Source organism: Salmo salar, chromosome ssa18 (assembly GCF_905237065.1).
Source record: "Salmo salar chromosome ssa18, Ssal_v3.1, whole genome shotgun sequence".
Taxonomy (NCBI): domain Eukaryota; kingdom Metazoa; phylum Chordata; class Actinopteri; order Salmoniformes; family Salmonidae; genus Salmo; species Salmo salar.
In genome coordinates, this window is record NC_059459.1 from 829,520 (window position 1) to 849,930 (window position 20,411).

The 20,411-nt window shown below is 46.3% G+C and overlaps 1 long non-coding RNA gene across 1 annotated transcript; it reads right to left on the minus strand.

Moving 5' to 3' along the window:
• Positions 1–1,094: 1,094 nt before the first annotated feature.
• Positions 1,095–16,829, minus strand: LOC123728681 (uncharacterized). The gene is made up of 4 exons (XR_006760292.1): positions 16,445–16,829; positions 15,968–16,203; positions 15,437–15,438; positions 1,095–1,108 (listed from the first exon to the last, which is right to left on the minus strand). It is a non-coding gene; the product is annotated as an uncharacterized lncRNA (long non-coding RNA).
• Positions 16,830–20,411: the final 3,582 nt, after the last annotated feature.

Sequence of the window (20,411 nt, forward strand, 5' to 3'; positions counted from 1 at the left end):
ACACACCCACACACACTCACCACCACACACCACACTCACAACCACACACACCTACACACCCAAAAACCCTACACCACACATCACCACACACCACAACCACACCCACACACCCACACACACACCCACACACACCACACACACACCCACAACCACAACCACACCCACACCCACAACCACACACCACCACACACCACCACACACCACACACACACCCATACCTACACACCTACACAACCACACCCACACACACACAAAACCCCACACCTACACAACCACACCACCACACCCAAAAACACATACCTACACACCCACACACACCCACAAACACACCACACGCATATACACACACCCACACACCCAGCATATCAATCAAATGTATTTCTAAAGCCCTTCTTACATCAGCTGATGTCTCAAAGTGCTGTACAGAAACCCAGCCTAAAACCCCAAACAGCAAGCAATGCAGGTGTAGAAGCACGGTGGCTAGGAAGAAACCTAGAGAGGAACCAGGCTATGAGGGGTGGCCAGTCCTCTTCTGGCTGTACTGGGTAGACCAGAGGAACCAGGTTCTGAGGGGTGACCAGTCCTCTACTGGCTGTACTGGGTAGACCAGAGGAACCAGGTTCTGAGGGGTGGCCAGTCCTCTTCTGGCTGTGCCGGGTGGAGATTATAACAGAACATGGCCAAGATGTTCAAATGTTCATAAATGACCAGCATGGTCAAATAATAATAATCACAGTGGTTGTCGAGGGTGTAACAAGTCCTCCGAGAGAGAGAAAGAGAGAATTAGAGAGAGCATACTTAAATTCACACAGGACCCCGGATAAGACAGGAGAAATACTCCAGATATAACAGACTGACCCTAGCCCCCGACACATAAACTACTGCAGCATAAATACTGGAGGCTGAGACAGGAGGGGTCAGGAGACACTGTGGCCCCATCTGATGATACCCTCGGACAGGGCCAAACAGGCAGGATATAACCCCACCCACTTTGCCAAAGCACAGCCCCCACACCACTAGAGGGATATCTCCAACCACCAACTTACCATCCTGAGACAAGGCCGAGTATAGCCCACAAAGACCCCGATTCAAAAGATCTCCCCAACCACTAGAGGGATGTCTTCAACCACCAACTTACCATCCTGAGACAAGGCCGAGTATAGCCACAAAGCTCCAAACTAGAGGGATGTCTTCAACCACAACTTACCATCCTGGACAAGGCCAAGCCCACAAAGATCTCCCCCACACCACTAGAGGGATGTCTTCAACACAACTTACCATCCTGAGACAAGGCCGAGTTGTGCAGACTCAGGACAACTGAGCTTTGGAGTAATTTGCTTTCTAATGATCATGATCTTTCCCTCAAAGAAGTTCATGAATTCATCACTGCTGAAGTGAAAGCCATCCTCTCTTGGGGAATGCTGCTTTTTAGTTAGCTTTGCGACAGTATCAAAAACACATTTTGGATTGTTCTTATTTTCCTCAATTAAGTTGGACTAATAGGATGATGGAGCAGCAGTGAGGGCTCTTCGATACTGCACGGTACTGTCTTTCCAAGCTAGTCGGAAGACTTCCAGTTTGGTGTAGCGCCATTTCCGTTCCTATTTTCTGGAAGCTTCAGAGCTCGTGTATTTTCTGTATACCGGGGAGCTAGTTTCTTATGACAGATGTTTTTAGTTTTTAGGGGTGCAACTGCATCTAGGGTATTGCGCAAGGTTAAATTGAGTTCCTCGGTTAGGTGGTTAACTGATTTTTGTCCTCTGACGTCCTTGGGTAGGCAGAGGCAGTCTGGAAGGGCATCAAGGAATCTTTGGGTTGTCTGAGAATTTATAGCACGACTTTTAATGCTCCTTGGTTGGGGTCTGAGCAGATTATTTGTTGCAATTGCAAACGTAATAAAATGGTGGTCTGATAGTCCAGGATTATGAGGAAAAACATTTAGATCCACAACATTTATTCCATGGGACAAAACTAGGTCCAGAGTATGACTGTGGCAGTGAGTAGGTCCAGAGACATGTTGGACAAAACCCACTGAGTCGATGATGGCTCCGAAAGCCTTTTGGAGTGGGTCTGTGGACTTTTCCATGTGAATATTAAAGTCACCAAAAATTAGAATATTATCTGCTATGACTACAAGGTCAAATAGGAATTCAGGGAACTCAGTGAGGAACACTGCATATGGCCCAGGAGGCCTGTAAACAGGTGCTATAAAAAGTGATTGGCTGCAAAGATTTCATGACTAGAAGCTCAAAAGACGAAAACATCGGGGTTTCTTTGGTAAAATTGAAATTTGCTATCGTAAATGTTAGCAACACCTCTGTCTTTGCGGGATGCGCGGGGGTATGGTCACTAGTGTAACCAGGAGGTGAGGCCTCATTTAACACAGTAAATTCATCAGGCTTAAGCCATGTTTCAGTCAGGCCAATCACATCAAGATTATGATCAGTGATTAGTTAATTGACTATAACTGCCTTGGAAGTGAGGGATCTAACATTAAGTAACCCAATTTTGAGATGTGAGGTATCACAATCTCTTTCAATAATGGCTGGAACAGAGGAGGTCTTTATTCTAGTGAGATTGCTAAGGCGAACACCGCCATGTTTAGTTTTGCCCAACCTAGATCGAGGCACAGACACGGTCTCAATGGGGATAGCTGAGCTGACTACACTGACTGTGCTAGTGGCAGACTCCACTAAGCTGGCAGGCTGGCTAACAGCCTGCTGCCTGGCCTGCACCCTCTCTCATTGTGGTGCTAGAGGAGTTAGAGCCCTGTCTATGTTCGTAGATAAGATGAGAACACCCCTCCAGCTAGGATGGAGTCCGTCACTCCTCAGCAGGCCAGGCTTGGTCCTGTTTGTGGGTGAGTCCCAGAAAGAGGGCCAATTATCTACAAATTCTAGATAATTTTGGGAGGGGCAGAAAACAGTTTTCAACCAGCGATTGAGTTGTGAGACTCTGCTGTAGAGCTCATCACTCCCCCTAACTGGGAGGGGGCCAGAGACTCTCTGCTGTAGAGCTCATCACTCCCCCTAACTGGGAGGGGGCCAGAGACAATTACTCGATGCCGACACACACACACCCACATACGATGAATACACACCCACATACATACACACACACCCACATACACACACGCCCACATACATACACACCCACATACATACACACCCACATACACACACACCCACATACATACACACCCACATACATACACACCCACCCACATACATACACACCCACATACATACACACCCACATACATACACACCCACATACCACCCTGTTTTCACTGTTAAGGGTTAAACCAATCCCAAAATGCACTAATTATTTACCACTGCACAAATACCATGCACACACACACACACAAACACACCACACACACACCACACAAACACACCACACACACACCACACAAACACACCACACACACACCACACAAACACACCACACACACATCACACAAACACACCACACACACACACATTGTATCTCTCTATGCCTCCAGAGGCGGAGTTGCAGAAGGAGATTGTAAGGCAGAAGATCACCATGGAAATGACAGAACGAAAGCTGGATTCAGGTATATATTATATATTATATATAGATATATTGTCTGCTGATCCCTCAAACTGAACTATCACATCATTGATGAGACATGAACAATATGACTGTTAGATACAGCACATCATGTAACATTCATTGGTACGATCTGTGTGGTGTGGTGTGTGTGTGTGTGTGTGTGTGTGTGTGTGTGTGTGTGTGTGTGTGTGTGGTGTATGTGGTGTGTGTGTGTGTGTTCTGTGTGTGATAGTGTCTGAGTCGGTGAAGGAATTGGATCAGGTGGAGTCTCTTCGTTCTGCTGTAGCCGTATTGAAGTGTTCCATAAACAGAGTCCTGCACAATGGTAAACACACTCACTATGTTTACAGACTGGAAGAGTCAACATGGGTTAGGGTTACATGGGTTAGGGTTAGGGTTACATGGGTTACATGGGTTAGGGTTACATGGGTTACATGGGTTAGGGTTACATGGGTTACATGGGTTAGGGTTACATGGGTTACATGGGTTATTAGGGTAGGTTACATGGGTTAGGGTTATGGGTTACATGGGTTGGGTTACATGGGTTAGGGTTACAGGGTTACATGGGTTGGGTTACATGGGTTAGGGTTAGGGTTACATGGGTTACATGGGTTAGGTTACATGGGTTAGGGTTAAGGGTTACATGGGTTAGGGTTAGATGGGTTACATGGGTTAGGGTTACATGGGTTACATGGGTTAGGGTTACATGGGTTAGGGTTAGGGTTACATGGGTTACATGGGTTAGGGTTACATGGGTTACATGGGTTAGGGTTACATGGGTTACATGGGTTAGGTTACATGGGGTTACATGGGTTAGGGGTTACATGGGTTACAGGGGTTAGGGTTACATGGGTTACATGGGTTAGGGTTACATGGGTTACATGGGTTAGGGTTACATGGGTTACATGGGTTAGGGTTACATGGGTTACATGGGTTAGGTTACATGGGTTACATGGGTTAGGGTTACATGGGTTAGGTTAAGGGTTACATGGGTTAGGGTTACATGGGTTAGGGTTAAGGTTACGTTGGGTTAGATGGGTTAGGGTTAGGGTTACATGGGTTAGGGTTAGATGGGTTACATGGGTTAGGGTTACATGGGTTACATGGGTTAGGGTTACATGGGTTAGGGTTACATGGGTTAGGTTAGGGTTACATGGGTTACATGGGTTAGGGTTACATGGGTTACATGGGTTAGGGTTACATGGGTTAGGGTTGATGGGTTACATGGGTTAGGGTTACGGGTTACATGGGTTAGGGTTACATGGGTTAGGGTTACATGGGTTGGGTTGGGTTACATGGGTTAGGGTTACATGGGTTAGGGTTAGGTTACTGGGTTAGGGTTAGATGGGTTAGGGTTAGGGTTACATGGGTTAGGGTTACATGGGTTACATGGGTTAGGGTTAGGGTTACATGGGTTAGGGTTAGGGTTACATGGGTTAGGGTTACATGGGTTACATGGGTTAGGGTTACATGGGTTAGGGTTAGGGTTACATGGGTTAGGGTTACATGGGTTACATGGGTTAGGGTTACATGGGTTAGGGTTACATGGGTTAGGGTTACATGGGTTAGGGGTTAGATGGGTTAGGGTTACATGGGTTAGGTTACATGGGTTAGGGTTACATGGGTTAGGGTTAGGGTTACATGGGTTAGGGTTACAATGGGTTAGGGTTACATGGGTTAAGGTTAGGGTTACATGGGTTAAGGTTAGGGTTACATGGGTTAGGGTTACATGGGTTACATGGGTTAGGGTTACATGGGTTAGGGTTAGGTTAGGGTTACATGGGTTAGGTTAGGGTTAGGGTTACATGGGTTAGGGGTTAGGTTACATGGGTTACATGGGTTACATGGGTTAGGGTTAGGGTTACATGGGTTAGGGTTAGGGTTACATGGGTTAGGGTTACATGGGTTAGGGTTACATGGGTTACATGGGTTACATGGTTAGGGTTAGGGTTACATGGGTTAGGGTTAGGGTTACATGGGTTACATGGGTTACATGGGTTAGGGTTAGGGTTACATGGGTTAGGGTTAGGGTTACATGGGTTACATGGGTTAGGGTTACATGGGTTAGGGTTAGGGTTACATGGGTTAGGGTTAGGTTAGGGTTACATGGGTTAAGGTTAGGTTACATGGGTTAGGGTTAGATGGGTTAGGGTTAGGGTTAAGGTTAGGGTTTCGGGTGGGTTAGGGTTACATGGGTTAGGGTTAGGGTTAAGGTTAGGGTTACATGGGTTAGATGGGTTAGGGTTACATGGGTTAGGGTTAAGGGTTAGTGGTTAGGTTACATGGGTTACATGGGTTAGGGTTACATGGGTTAGGGTTACATGGGTTAAGGTTACATGAGTTAGGGTTAGGGTTACATGGGTTAGGGTTAGGGTTACATGGGTTAGGGTTACATGGGTTAGGGTTACATGTATTAAAACTACAGTGGGGGGGAAAAGTATTTGATCCCCTGCTGATTTTGTACGTTTGCCCACTGACAAAGAAATGATCAGTCTATAATTTTAATGGTAGGTTTATTTGAACAGTGAGAGACAGAATAACAACAAAAAAATCCAGAAAAACACATGTCAAAATTTTTATAAAATGATTTGCATTTTAATGAGGGAAATAAGTATTTGACCCCTTTGCAAAACATGACTAAGTACTTGGTGGCAAAACCCTTGTTGGCAATCACAGAGGTCAGACGTTTCTTGTAGTTGGCCACCAGGTTTGCACACATCTCAGGAGGGATTTTGTCCCACTCCTCTTTGCAGATCTTCTCCAAGTCATTAAGGTTTCGATGCTGACGTTTGGCAACTCGAACCTTCAGCTCCCTCCACAGATTTTCTATGGGATTAAGGTCTGGAGACTAGCTAGGCCACTCCAGGACCTTAATGTGCTTCTTCTTGAGCCACTCCTTTGTTGCCTTGGCCGTGTGTTTTGGGTCATTGTCATGCTGGAATACCCATCCACGACCCATTTTCAATGCCCTGGCTGAGGGAAGGAGGTTCTCACCCAAGATTTGACGGCACATGGCCCCGTCCATCGTCCCTTTGATGCGGTGAAGTTGTCCTGTCCCCTTAGCAGAAAAACCCCCCCAAAGCATAATGTTTCCACCTCCATGTTTGACGGTGGGGATGGTGTTCTTGGGGTCATAGGCAGCATTCCTCCTCCTCCAAACATGGTGAGTTGAGTTGATGCCAAAGAGCTCCACTTTGGTCTCATCTGACCACAACACTTTCACCAGTTGTCCTCTGAATCATTCAGATGTTCATTGGCAAACTTCAGACGGGAATGTATATGTATTCTTGAGCAGGGGGACCTTGCGGGCGCTGCAGGATTTCAGTCCTTCACAGCGTAGTGTGTTACCAATTGTTTTCTTGGTGACTATGGTCCCAGCCGCCTTGAGATCATTGACAAGATCCTCCCGTGTAGTTCTGGGCTGATTCCTCACCGTTCTCATGATCATTGCAACTCCACGAGGTGAGATCTTGCATGGAGCCCCGGCCGAGGGAGATTGACAGTTCTTTTGTGTTTCTTCCATTTGCGAATAATCGCACCAACTGTTGTCACCTTCTCACCAAGCTGCTTGGCGATGGTCTTGTAGCCCATTCCAGCCTTGTGTAGGTCTACAATCTTGTCCTTGACATCCTTGGAGAGCTCTTTGGTCTTGGCCATGGTGGAGAGTTTGGAATCTGATTGATTGATTGCTTCTGTGAACAGGTGTCTTTTATACAGGTAACAAACTGAGATTAGGAGCACTCCTTTAAGAGTGTGCTCCTAATCTCAGTTTGTTACCTGTATAAAAGACACCTGGGAGCCAGAAATCTTTCTGATTGAGAGGGGTCAAATACTTATTTCCATCATTAAAATGCAAATCAATTTATAACATTTTTGACATTCGTTTTTCTGGATATTTTTGTTGTTATTCTGTCTCTCACTGTTCAAATAAACCTACCATTAAAATGATAGACTGATCATTTCTTTGTAAGTGGGAAAACGGACAAAATCAGCCCTTTATATCAACACTAGCAAGGGTAAAAAAACTTTACCCTGAGGTGTGTCCCTGTGTCTATGTGTATGGTGTGTCTGTGTGTCTGTGTGTCTGTGTGTCTATGTGTATGGTGTGTCTGTGTGTCTATGTGTATAGTGTGTCTGTGTGTCTGTGTGTCCCTGTGTATGGTGTGTCTGTGTGTCTGTGTGTCTATGTGTATGGTGTGTCTGTGTGTCTATGTGTATGGTGTGTCTGTGTGTCTGTGTGTCTATGTGTATGGTGTGTCTGTGTGTCTGTGTGTCTGTGTGTCTATGTGTATGGTGTGTCTGTGTGTCTATGTGTATGGTGTGTCTGTGTGTCTGTGTGTCTATGTGTATGGTGTGTCTGTGTGTCTGTGTGTCTATGTGTATGGTGTGTCTGTGTGTCTATGTGTATGGTGTGTCTGTGTGTCTGTGTGTCCCTGTGTATGGTGTGTCTGTGTGTCTGTGTGTCTATGTGTATGGTGTGTATGGTGTGTATGGTGTGTCTATGTGTATGGTGTGTCTGTGTGTCTGTGTGTCTGTGTGTCTATGTGTATGGTGTGTCTATGTGTATGGTGTGTATGGTGTGTCTGTGTGTCTATGTGTATGGTGTGTATGTGTGTCTGTGTGTCTATGTGTATGGTGTGTATGTGTGTCTGTGTGTCTGTGTGTCTATGTGTATGGTGTGTCTGTGTGTCTGTGTGTCTATGTGTATGGTGTGTCTGTGTGTCTATGTGTATGGTGTGTCTGTGTGTCTGTGTGTCCCTGTGTATGGTGTGTCTGTGTGTCTGGTGTGTATGGTGTGTCTATGTGTATGGTGTGTCTGTGTGTCTGTGTGTCTATGTGTATGGTGTGTCTGTGTGTCTATGTGTATGGTGTGTCTGTGTGTCTGTGTGTCTATGTGTATGGTGTGTCTATGTGTATGGTGTGTCTGTGTGTCTGTGTGTCTATGTGTATGGTGTGTCTGTGTGTCTATGTGTATGGTGTGTCTGTGTGTCTATGTGTATGGTGTGTCTGTGTGTCTATGTGTATGGTGTGTCTGTGTGTCTGTGTGTCCCTGTGTATGGTGTGTCTGTGTGTCTGTGTGTCTATGTGTATGGTGTGTCTGTGTGTCTATGTGTATAGTGTGTCTGTGTGTCTGTGTGTCCCTGTGTATGGTGTGTCTGTGTGTCTATGTGTATGGTGTGTCTGTGTGTCTGTGTGTCTATGTGTATGGTGTGTCTGTGTGTCTATGTGTATGGTGTGTCTGTGTGTCTATGTGTATGGTGTGTCTGTGTGTCTGTGTGTCTATGTGTATGGTGTGTCTGTGTGTCTGTGTGTCCCTGTGTATGGTGTGTCTGTGTGTCTGTGTGTCTATGTGTATAGTGTGTCTGTGTGTCCCTGTGTATGGTGTGTCTGTGTGTCTGTGTGTCTATGTGTATGGTGTGTCTGTGTGTCTGTGTGTCTATGTGTGTCTATGTGTGTAGTGTGTCTGTCTGTCTATTTGTAGGGTGTGTCTATTGTCCACTAGGCTGGGTGTTGTCTGGTCCCTCATCCTGCTACTATGTAATCTGTGTTTGTGTAGTCACAGCGTCAGGGTGCTGTCCACTAGGCTGGGTGTTGTCTGGTACCTCATCCTGCCACTATTGTAATCTGTGTTTGCTGTAGTCACAGCGTCAGGGTGCTGTCCACTAGGCTGGGTGTTGTCTGGTCCCTCATCCTGCTACTATTGTAATCTCTGTGTTTGTGTAGTCACAGCGGCAGGGTGCTGTCCACTAGGCTGGGTGTTGTCTGGCTCCCTCATCCTGCTACTATTGTAATCTGTGTTTGTGTAGTCAGCAGTCAGGGGGTGCTGTCCACTAGGCTGGGTGTTGTCTGGTCCCTCATCCTGCTACTATTGTAATCTGTGTTTGTGTAGTCACAGCGTCAGGGTGCTGTCCACTAGGCTGGGTGTTGTCTGGTCCCTCATCCTGCTACTATTGTAATTCTGTGTTTGTGTAGTCACAGCGTCAGGGTGCTGTCCACTAGGCTGGGTGTTGTCTGGTCCCTCATCCTGCTGCTACTTGTAATCTGTGTTTGTGTAGTCACAGCGTCAGGTGCTGTCCACTAGGCTCGGGTGTTGTCTGGTCCCTCATCCTGCTACTATTGTAATCTGTGTTTGTGTAGTCACAGCGTCAAGGTGCTGTCCACTAGGCTGGGTGTTGTCTGGTCCCTCATCCTGCTACTATTGTAATCTGTGTTTGTGTAGTCACAGCGTCAGGGTGCTGTCCACTAGGCTGGGTGTTGTCTGGTCCCTCATCCTGCTACTATTGTAATCTGTGTTTGTGTAGTCACAGCGTCAGGGTGCTGTCCACTAGGCTGGGTGTTGTCTGGTCCCTCATCCTGCTACTATTGTAATCTGTGTTTGTGTAGTCACAGCGTCAGGGTGCTGTCCACTAGGCTGGGTGTTGTCTGGTCCCTCATCCTGCTACTATTGTAATCTGTGTTTGTGTAGTCACAGCGTCAGGGTGCTGTCCACTAGGCTGGGTGTTGTCTGGTCCCTCATCCTGCTACTATTGTAATCTGTGTTTGTGTAGTCACAGCGTCAGAGGTGCTGTCCACTAGGCTGGGTGTTGTCTGGTCCCTCATCCTGCTACTATTGTAATCTGTGTTTGTGTAGTCACAGCGTCAGGGTGCTGTCCACTAGGCTGGGTGTTGTCTGGTTCCTCCTCCTGCTACTATTGTAATCTGTGTTTGTGTAGTCACAGCGTCAGGGTGCTGTCCACTAGGCTGGGTGTTGTCTGGTCCCTCATCCTGCTACTATTGTAATCTGTGTTTGTGTAGTCCCACAGCGTCAGGGTGCTGTCCACTAGGCTGGGTGTTGTCTGGTCCCCTCATCCTGCTACTATTGTAATCTGTGTTTGTGTAGTCACAGCGTCAGGGTGCTGTCCACTAGGCTGGAGTGTTGTCTGGTCCCTCATCCTGCTACTATCGTAATCTGTGTTTGCTGTAGTCACAGCGTCAGGGTGCTGTCCACTAGGCCCGGGTGTTGTCTGGTCCCTCATCCTGCTACTATTGTAATCTGTGTTTGTGTAGTCACAGCGTCAGGTGCTGTCCCTGGGCTGGGTGTTGTCTGGTCCCTCATCCCGCTACTATTGTAATCTGTGTTTGTTGTAGTCACAGCGTCAGGGTGCTGTCCACTAGGCTGGGTGTTGTCTGGTCCCTCATCCTGCCACTATTGTAATCTGTGTTTGTTGTAGTCACAGCGTCAGGTGCTGTCCACTGGGCTGGGGTGTTGTCTGGTCCCTCCTCCTGCTACTATTGTAATCTGTGTTTTGTGTAGTCCCAGCGTCAGGTGCTGTCCACTAGGCTGGGTGTTGTCTGGTCCCTCATCCTGCTACTATTGTAATCTGTGTTTGTGTAGTCACAGCGTCAGGGTGCTGTCCACTAGGCTGGGTGTTGTCTGGTCCCCTCATCCTCCTACTATTCGTAATCTGTGTTTGTGTAGTCACGGCGTCAGGGTGCTGTCCACTAGGCTGGGTGTTTGTCTGGTCCCTCATCCTGCTACTATTGTAATCTGTGTTTGTGTGTAGTCACAGCGTCCGGGTGTGCTGTCCATTCTCTGGGTGTTGTTGGTCCCTCATCCTGCTACTATTGTAATCTGTGTTTGTGTAGTCACAGCGTCAGGGTGCGATCCACTAGGCTGGGTGTTGTCTGGTCCCTCCTCCTGCTACTATTGTAATCTGTGTTTGTGTAGTCACAGCGTCAGGGTGCTGTCCATCTAGGCTGGGTGTTGTCTGGTCCCTCATCCTGCTACTATTGTCAATCTGTGTTTGCTGTAGTCACAGCGTCAGGTGCTGTCCACTAGGCTGGGTGTTGTCTGGTCCCTCATCCTGCTACTATTGTAATCTGTGTTTGTGTAGTCACAGCGTCAGGGTGCCGTCCACTAGGCTGGGTGTTGTCTGGTCCCTCATCCTGCTACTAGTGTAATCTGTGTTTGTGTAGTCACAGCGTCAGGGTGCTGTCCTCTCGGCTGGGTGTTTGTCTGGTCCCCTCATCCTGCTACTATTGTAATCTGTGTTTGTGTAGTCACAGCGTCAGGTGTGCTGTCCACTAGGCTGGGTGTTGTCCTGGTCCCTCATACCTGCTACTATTGTAATCTGTGTTTGTGTAGTCACAGCGTCAGGGTGCTGCTCCACTAGGCTGGGTGTTGTCTGGTCCCTCATCCTGCTACTATTGCTACATCTGCTGTTTGTGTAGTCACAGCGTCAGGTGCTGTCCACTAGGTGGGTGTTGTCTGGTCCCCTCGTCATCCTGCTACTATTGTAATCTGTGTTTGTGTAGTCACAGCGTCAGGGTGCTGTCCACTGTGGCTGGGTGTTGTCTGGTCCCTCATCCTGCTACTATTGTAATCTGTGTTTGTGTAGTCACAGCGTCAGGGTGCTGTCCACTGGGCTGGGTGTTGTCTGGTCCCTCATCCTGCTACTATTGTAATCTGTGTTTGTGTAGTCACAGCGTCAGGGTGCTGTCCACTAGGCTGGGTGTTGTCTGGTCCCTCATCCTGCTACTATCGTAATCTGTGTTTGTGTAGTCACAGCGTCAGGGTGCTGTCCACTAGGCTGGGTGTTGTCTGGTCCCCTCATCCTGCTACTATTGTAATCTGTGTTTGTGTAGTCACAGCGTCAGGGTGCTGTCCACTAGGCTGGGTGTTGTCTGGTCCCTCATCCTGCTACTATTGTAATCTGTGTTTGTGTAGTCACAGCGTCAGGGTGCTTTGTCCACTAGGCTGGGTGTTTGTCTTGGTCCCTCATCCTGCTACTATTGTAATCTGTGTTTGTGTAGTCCACACAGCGTCAGGGTGCTGTCCACTAGGCTGGGTGTTGTCTGGTTTCCTCCTCCTGCTACTATTGTAATCTGTGTTTGTGTAGTCACAGCGTCAGGGGTGCTGTCCACTAGGCTCGGGTGTTGTCTGGTCCCTCATCCTGCTCCTATTGTAATCTGTGTTTGTGTAGTCACAGCGTCAGGGTGCTGTCCACTAGGCTGGGTGTTGTCTGGTCCCTCATCCTGCTACTGCTGTAATCTGTGTTTGTGTAGTCACAGCGTCAGGGTTGCTGTCCACTAGGCTGGGTGTTGTCTGGTCCCTCATCCTGCTACTATTTAATCTGTGTTTGTGTAGTCACAGCGTCAGGGTGCTGTCCACTGGGCTGGGTGTTGTCTGGTCCCTCATCCTGCTACTATTGTAATCTGTGTTTGTGACACGTCAGTGCTGTCCACTGGGCTGGGTGTTGTCGGTCCCTCATCCTGCTACTATTGTAATCTGTGTTTGCGTAGTCACAGCGTCAGGGTGCTGTCCACTAGGCTGGGTGTTGTTGGTCCCTCATCCTGCTACTATTGTAATCTGTGTTTGTGTAGTCACAGCGTCGGGTGCTGTCCACTAGGCTGGGTGTTGTCTGGTCCCTCATCCTGCTACTGTCGTAAACTGTGTTTGTGTGTCACAGCGTCAGGTGTGCTGTCCCACTAGGCTGGGTGTTGTCTGGTTCCTCATCCTGCTACCTATTGTAAACTGTGTTTGTGTAGTCACAGCGTCAGGGTGCTGTCCACTAGGCTGGGTGTTGTCTGGTCCCTCATCCTGCACCACTATTGTAATCTGTGTTTGTGTAGTCACAGCGTCAGGGTGCTGTCCACTAGGCTGGGTGTTGTCTGGTCCCACTCATCCTGCTACTATTGCTAATCTGTGTTTGTGTAGTCACAGCGTCAGGGTGCTGTCTCCCACTAGGCTGGGTGTTGTCTGGTTCCTCCTCCTGCACTACTTCTTCTCCTCTGACGGGTTGCCCATGGAGACCAGGCTAGGGATTTCTGCACTAACCACAGCGCCCATCTGGCTGTACTGAAGACTAACAGGACTGGTAAGACACCACGTGGCACACTACACAAACACCACCGCGCGGACACATGTCCTAGCTCTTGTGTGTGTGTGTGTGTGTGTGTGTGTGTGTGTGTGTTGCCAGGACTTTGTGACAGGCGGTACCAAGCCGCTGTTCTTCTGGATTGGACTGTCAGATGAGAAACAGGAGACTGGGAGTGGGTGGATGGATCACCTTACATCATGGACCGCAGGTACCACCACCACTGTGTTCTGGTAACGTGTGTGTGTTCTGGTAGTGTGTGTGTTCTGGTAGCGTGTGTGTGTTCTGGTGGCGCGTGTGTGTTCTGGTAGTGTGTGTGTGTTCTGGTGGTGTGTGTGTGTTCTGGTAGTGTGTGTGTGTTCTGGTAGTGTGTGTGTGTTCTGGTAGTGTGTGTTCTGGTGGTGTGTGTGTGTGTGTATCATTAGCTCTTTATGGTATGTTTTGGACCCGTAAGTGTCCATTTATCTGTGTTCTTTGAATGTGTGAGTCCTTCTTGGCTGTAATGTGAGTTGTACAGGGTCGGTGCCTGTGTTTTCTGACCGTGTGTGTGTGTGTGTGTGTGTGTGTGTGTGTGTGTGTGTGTGTGTGTTTAGCCAGTGGAAGCCGGGCCAGCCTGATAACTGGAAGGTCATGGCTTGGCGGACAGAGGACTGTGCGATGATACCACGCCAGCGGACAACTGAATAGTAATCACTGTTCGTGGTTACGCTGCGTCTGTCAGGGACACACACTCACACACACATAACTCACCCACACACACAACTCACACACTGACACACACATAACTCACTCTACACGCACTGATACACCCAGCTCACACACTGACTACACACATAACTCACACACACACACTGACACACACACTACATGCACACAACACACACATAACTCACACACACACACTGATACACACACACACTTCTACACACACACACTGACACACACACACACACCAATACACACATAACTCACACACTCTACACACTGATACACACACACTGATACACACTCACACACTGATACACACTCACACACACTGATACACACTCACACACTGATACACACATGACTCACACACTCACACACTGATACACACATAACTCACACACACACACACACACACACACACACACCCACACACACACACACTGATACACACATAACTCACACACTGACACACACTCACACACTGATACACACATAACTCACACACACACACACACACACACACACATAACTCACACACTGATACACACACACACACTGACACATACTCACACACACACACACACACACACACACACACACACACACACACACACACACACTGATACACACATAACTCACACACTGATACACATACACACACACACTGATACACACACACACTGATAAACACACACACTGATACACACATTACACACACACTGATACACAACACACGGATACACACATAACTCACACACTGATACACACACACACACACTGATATACACATGTAACTCACACACTGAACACACACACACCAACAAGCTCTCCCAGTCTCACTGTAGAATTAGACTTTTATCCACTTTCTCCAACGTTACATTTCGAAGTGTTTTTGACACCTGGGTTGACTCCTGCTCAGTATCGTTTAGTTTCACCAAACGTCAAATATATAAGATTAAGGGTTAAAGTTTGGGGGTAAAAAAAGATATATACTGAACAAAAATATTAACGCAACATGTAAAGTGTTGGTCCGAGTTTTCATGAGCTGAAATAAAAAATTGTAGAAATGTTCGATAAGCACAAAAAGCTGGATTTCTCTCACATTTATTACACAACTGTGTTTTACATCCCTGTTAGTGAGCATTTCTCCTTTTGCCAAGATAATTCACCCACCTGACAGGTGTGGCATATCAAGAAGTTAATTACACAGCATGATCATTACACAGGTGCACCTTGTGCTGGGGACAATAAAAGGCACCTAAAATGTGCAGTTTTGTTCCACAATGCAATGCCACAACTCAAGTTTTGAGGGGAGCGTGTAATTGGCATGCTGACTGCAGGAATGTCCACCAGAGCTGTTGTCAGAGTGTTGAATGAATTTCTATACCATAACCAACATCATTTTTGAGATTTTTGCAGTACATTCCACCGGCCTCATAACCTACACGTGTAACCACGCCAGCTCAGGATCTCCACATCTGGCTTCTTCACCTGGCGGGATCATCATCTGCGGATGGGGAGGGGTGCACAGGAGTATTTCTGTGTGTAATAAAACCCTTTTGTGGGGGAAAAATAATTCTGATTGGCTGGGAATGCCTCCCCAGTGGGTAGACCCGGCTCCCAAGTGGGTGGGCCTATGCCCTCCCAGGGGCCACTCATTGCTGAGCCCCTGCCCAGTCATGTGAAATCCATAGATTAGGACCTCATTTATTTATTTCAACTGATGGATTTCCTTCTATGAACTGTAACTCAGTAAAATCTTTGATATTGTTGCATGTTGCGTTATATTTTTGTTCAGTATAAATTAAAAAATACTGGGATCAGACACCCAACCTTCTGATCCAGAGTAATGCCCATCCACCTCCCCAACCAAAACCCAACCTTCTGATCCAGAGTAATGCCCATCAACCTCCCCAACCAAAACCCAACCTTCTGATCCAGAGTAATGCCCATCAACCTCCCCAACCAAAACCCAACCTTCTGATCCAGAGTAATGCCCATCCCACCTCCCCAACCAAAACCCAACCTTCTGATCCAGAGTAATGCCCATCCACCTCCCCAACTAAAACCCAACCTTCTGATCCAGAGTAATGCCCATCCGCCTCCCCAACCAAAACCCAACCTTCTGATCCAGAGTAATGCCCATCCGTCTCCCCAACCAAAACCCAACCTTCTGATCCAGAGTAATGCCCATCCACCTCCCCAACCAAAACCCAACCTTCTGATCCAGAGTAATGCCCATCCACCTCCCCAACCAAAACCCAACCTTCTGATCCAGAGTAATGCCCATCCATCTCCCCAACCCAAAACCCAACCTTCTGATCCAGAGTAATGCCCATCAACCTCCCCAACCAAAACCCAACCTTCTGATCCAGAGTAATGCCCATCCACCTCCCCAACCAAAACCCAACCTTCTGATCCAGAGTAATGCCCATCCACCTCCCCAACCAAAACCCAACCTTCTGATCCAGAGTAATGCCCATCCACCTCCCCAACCAAAACCCAACCTTCTGATCCAGAGTAATGCCCATCAACCTCCCCAACCAAAACCCAACCTTCTGATCCAGAGTAATGCCCATCCATCTCCCCAACCAAAACCCAACCTTCTGATCCAGAGTAATGCCCATCCACATATTAACATGTCTGATATTCTGATATTATTAAACCACTACAACACATATTAACATGTCTGATGTTCTGATATTATTAAACCACTACAACACATATTAACATGTCCGATGTTCTGATATTATTAAACCACTACAACACATATTAACATGTCTGATGTTCTGATATTACGTTTACATTTACACATACGTCATTTAGCAGACGCTCTTATCCAGAGCGACTTACAGATTGGTGCATTCACCTTATGATATCCAGTGGAACAACCACTTTACAATAGTACATCTAAATCTTTTAGGGGTGGGGGGGTTAGAAGGATTACTTTATCCTATCCCAGGTATTCCTTAAAGAGGTGGGGTTTCAGGTGTCTCCGGAAGGTGGTGATTGACTCCGCTGTCCTGGCGTCGTGAGGGAGCTTGTTCCACCATTGGGGTGCCAGAGCAGCGAACAGTTTTGACTGGGCTGAGCGGGAACTGTGCTTCCTCGGAGGTAGGGAGGCGAGCAGGCCAGAGGTGGATGAACGCAGTGCCCTTGTTTGGGTGTAGGGTCTGATCAGAGCCTGAAGGTACGGAGGTGCCGTTCCCCTCACAGCTCCGTGCAGGCAAGCACCATGGTCTTGTAGCGGATGCGAGCTTCAACTGGAAGCCAGTGGAGAGAGCGGAGGAGCGGGGTGACGTGAGAGAACTTGGGAAGGTTGAACACCAGACGGGCTGCGGCGTTCTGGATGAGTTGTAGGGTTTAATGGCACAGGCAGGGAGCCCAGCCAACAGCGAGTTGCAGTAATCCAGACGGGAGATGACAAGTGCCTGGATTAGGGTTAGGGTTAGGGTTAGGTTTAAGAGGGTTTATGTTTGTGTTGGTGTCAAACCTTGGGTTGCACGGGCCTATTGCACCCCCTACCGGTCTGGAGAAAGTGGGAGGACATGGGAGACTGAGAGCTCTGAGGGGCCATCCACAACAATTCAAAAGTAGGAGGAGGACAATCATCCAAAAACAACCTGGGAGTAAAATGTTTAACCTTAAACCAAATTTCATATAAAATCACATTAAAACACGCCCACCAGATCAATTAGATAACTAAAAAATAAACATTTGATTTCTTTTAAAAGTTGAATAAATAATCAAGTAAATAAGATGAAGGAATCACCTGTCGTGTTAAAATGTATAATATAGTAAAATTCAGCACCAACTACAAAAAAAGACACCACCAGGTTCAGCAATCAAATGCTTATTTTTTATTATTTTAACCTCCTCCTCGTTCCAGTGGCCCCTCCAGCCCCCTTAATTAGGTCCCCACCCCCTCCCACTATTTTCTATTATTCTTTCATGTTCATGCCCAGTGGAGCCAAAGCATTACGTTTTGAAATCCACCTGGATTCTGCCGCCTTCCTCTGGCCTGTGGTCCAGGTGGATTTCATCTCCAGACCGGTAATACGGAGGGAGGTGGTTGGGTGGGTTTGAAAATGTTGGACCAGGTGTGTTTGTAAAATTTTTTTTCAAATGTGTAGAGGTGCTGTTTGAGGCGTGTCAAGACTGTGTGACCGGTTTCTCCTATATAAATGTTATGGCATAGTGTGCATGTTATGGCATAGACAATATTAGTGCTTTGAATGGTCATGAGTTGTGAGATAGGACTGGAGGTTTGTGCATGTGGATTTTGAATGTGTGAGAGTTGTCTATAATACTGTTGTTCAATGGGTAGTTTAGGAGTGGGTTTATTGGAAAATTTTGCAAAAATTAAGAGATCCCTTAAGTTGGGGTTTCTGCGGAAAGCTGATATGGGTCTGAATTCCTGAAGTGGGGGGAAATGTGCGTTGTGTTTGGGTGAAAGCGGCTTTCAGTCTAGAGTGAAGGAGTCTGTTTACGTCAGAGAAGGTGCTGATAATGGGTATAATGTGGGGTTCTGTGTCTGTTGGGGGAGTGGGAGCAGGGGGTCTGGGAAAGGTCTGAGGGTGGAGGACAGGGATAGGATGGGGGGGATAGGGATACGGACCCAGAATCGGGAAAGGGTTAGGGTTAGGGTTAAGGTTAAGGTTCAGGTTAAGGTTAGGTTAAGGGATGGTTAAGGTTAGGTTTAAGGTAAGAGTAGGTGTTAGAGTGGTTAAGGTTAGGGTTAAGGTTAGGTTAAGGGTTAGGGGCTACAGGTTAGCAATGAACCCCGAGTCGGGATTGCTAACAAGGCTGGAAATTCAAAACATCAAAAATCTAATAATTTCAATTTCTCAAACAATCAACTATTTTACACAATTTAAAAGATAAACATCTCCTTAATCTAACCACATTGTTCGATTTTCAAAGAGGCTTTACGGCAAAAGCATAAAGTTAGATTATGTTAGGACAGTACATAGCCACAAAAGTACAAACATCCATTTTCAATTCAAGGTCAGGCGTCACCAAAAGCAGAAACCAGCTAGAATTATGCACTAACCTTTGTCAATCTCCATCAGATGACACTCCTAGGACATTATGTTATACAATACATGCATTTTTTGTTCCATCAAGTTCATATTTATATCCAAAAACAGCATTTTACAGTAGCGTGAAATTCAGATTTTTTTCTTCTCTGAAATGCTTCCGGTGAACATAACAAAATTACTATTCGAAAACATTGGTAAATTATAATATTGTCATTCAAAGAATAATATATTATCATCTCGTAATTGCTACCGAATGGCCAGATCTCAAAATAACTTTACTGGGAAATCACATTTTGCAATAAACGGGGTGCTATGCTAAGAACAATAAGCTATGCTATACAGTTAGCATCATCTAATATCGATAATAACATTGTAAATATCCCCTTACCTTTGATTATCTCCATCAGAAGGCACTGCCAGGAATTCCAGGTCCGGAACAAATGTGGTTTCTTTTGACAAAGTTCATAATTTATGTCCAAATAACACCAAGTAGTTAGCGTTCATTATGCTCCCACAAAACGTGGTGGGGGGGTTGTAAAATCACGCCGAAAAGCTAAAAAAACCTAGTAAATAATCTATTTACGTTCGTTCAAACATGTCAAACGTTGTTTAGCATTAATCTTTTGGTCCATTTTTAACGTTAAACATCAGTAATATTTTCACACAACCTATCCTATGTCTTGATAAACAATTAATGACAAACTCACGCTTCTCAGATTTATGCGCAGGCGCAAAAAATTAAGTGACGACATGTCAACTTCCTTGCATTCTAATTTGCTCTCTGTTTATCATAGACGCTTCAAACAACTTTATAAAGATCGTTGACATCTAGTGGAAGCCGTAGGTGTTGCGAAATGAATCCTTTCTCACTATGGTATCTATAAAACAATGACACTAAATAGTACAGTCACAAAATTCACATTTTTTTAAATCTATTTTTCACAGGTTTTTGCCTGCAATATGAGTTTTGTTATACTTACAGACACCATTCAAACTGTTTTAGAAAATTCAGAGTGTTTTCTATCCGAATGTGTTAATAATATGCATATCCTAGCTTCTGAGTTGGTGTAGGAGGCAGTTATAAATGGGCACATATTTTTTTCAAAATTTCTCAATACTGCCCCCGAGCCCCAACAGGTTAAGGGTTAGGGTAAGGGTTAGGGTTAGGTTAAGGGTATATATATATATATATATATATATATATATATATATATTTTTTTTTATATAT